This window comes from Camelus bactrianus, chromosome 9 (assembly GCF_048773025.1).
Source record: "Camelus bactrianus isolate YW-2024 breed Bactrian camel chromosome 9, ASM4877302v1, whole genome shotgun sequence".
Classification (NCBI taxonomy): domain Eukaryota; kingdom Metazoa; phylum Chordata; class Mammalia; order Artiodactyla; family Camelidae; genus Camelus; species Camelus bactrianus.
The window spans coordinates 42,726,933-42,728,256 of record NC_133547.1 but is presented as its reverse complement, the minus strand read 5'-3'; the positions used below and the strand labels follow the sequence as shown (position 1 = coordinate 42,728,256).

Sequence of the window (1,324 nt, the reverse complement as noted above, 5' to 3'; positions counted from 1 at the left end):
GCACTGGACGCCCCACGGCGGGGCCCGGGGCCCACGGCCCTGGCCGCCTGCTCCCCGCCGCCCCGCAGCCCCCGCAGGTGCCGACCCCGCCTCTCGGGCTGAAGTCCCCCATGTGCCACCTCCCCTGCGCTCCGCCGGTGCGCTGCACCCTCCGCAGAAAGGGAGGCTGTGAAAGGCTTTCCAAACGGGCAGCTCTTGGAAACATTCAAACTGGCAACTCAAGCCTTTAAACGTCCCGAGGGGGAAACGTCTAGAGGCCCGTCGGGCACCGCACGGAGCTCCACACCCGGTACCGAGCCAGGCCTTCAGTCTTGGGAACGCGGGAGGCCGGAGAGGGGAGACCTGGAAAGCTGAAGAGGAGAAAGAATCCAGGGAGGAAAGAGCCCAGAAGAAACGCTGTCACCTGCTTTTCCCCGACGTCCCCCCGCGGGGCGGGCGCGGCCAGGCTGCTGGCGGGGCGCCGCGTAGGGGCCTCTGGGGTTCGAACACGACTCCCAACAGAGAGAGGAATCTGTCCCCAGGGGAAGCCGGCAGGGCTTGCACCCTTTGCACGTCGGGTGCCAGGGCAGGGCAATCCCAGGAGGCCCCGAGGGCTGTTCTGAGGGTAGTCAGAGCTCTCAGCGCAGCGGGAAGAGGACAGTTGAAAACAAGAGGAAAGGGACACTTTTTGTATTTAGTTATGTTTTTTTTTTTTCCCCGGGTGAGAATTTTGCCTCAGGGCAGAAAACTCTAGCAATCCCGGCAGAGCAGCTGGACTTGGGGCAGGTCTAAAAGCCGTGCCTGTGGCTCACCCCCGAGAGGGCTTCGTCTCCTCCACGACGTACAAACCCGCAGAGACGCGCCGAGGGAAGGCGAGCGAGGCGCCCCCTAGCGTCGCGGAGGAAGCGAGCTCGGGGCGGCGTGAGCGAGCGCCCGGCAGGAGGCGGGTCCTGGGCCCGCGGGGCTGCGCGCCGCCTGGCTCCGCGGGGAGCGTCGGGCCGTCCAGCGGTTCCATGGTGTAATGGTGAGCACTCTGGACTCTGAATCCAGCGATCCGAGTTCGAGTCTCGGTGGAACCTTCCCTTTAGGCCGCGCCCAACTGTCTTTTATCCCGCAGCCCCAACTCCGCCGCTGCCAGAAAGCGAACCCGCGCCTCAGATACGTGCTGAGTGGACTTGCTCTACGGCTCCCGCCTCCCGGTTTCTGCAGCTCTCAGACGCGACGGTTTTGGTCCCAGGAAGGAAGTGCGCGGCCAGAGTCCCTCTGGCTCCCGCCGCCGCCTCAAAGCCGCGTCCCCCGCGGTTTGCCGGCTCCTCCTCAGGAGTCGGGGTCCCGGAATCGGGCT

At 65.9% G+C, this 1,324-nt stretch overlaps 1 non-coding gene across 1 annotated transcript; it reads left to right on the top strand.

Annotated features, from left to right (window-relative positions):
• The first annotated feature begins 986 nt into the window (after positions 1-986).
• TRNAQ-CUG (transfer RNA glutamine (anticodon CUG)) lies at positions 987-1,058 on the top strand. Its single transcript has one exon. It is a non-coding gene; the product is annotated as a tRNA-Gln (tRNA).
• Positions 1,059-1,324: the final 266 nt, after the last annotated feature.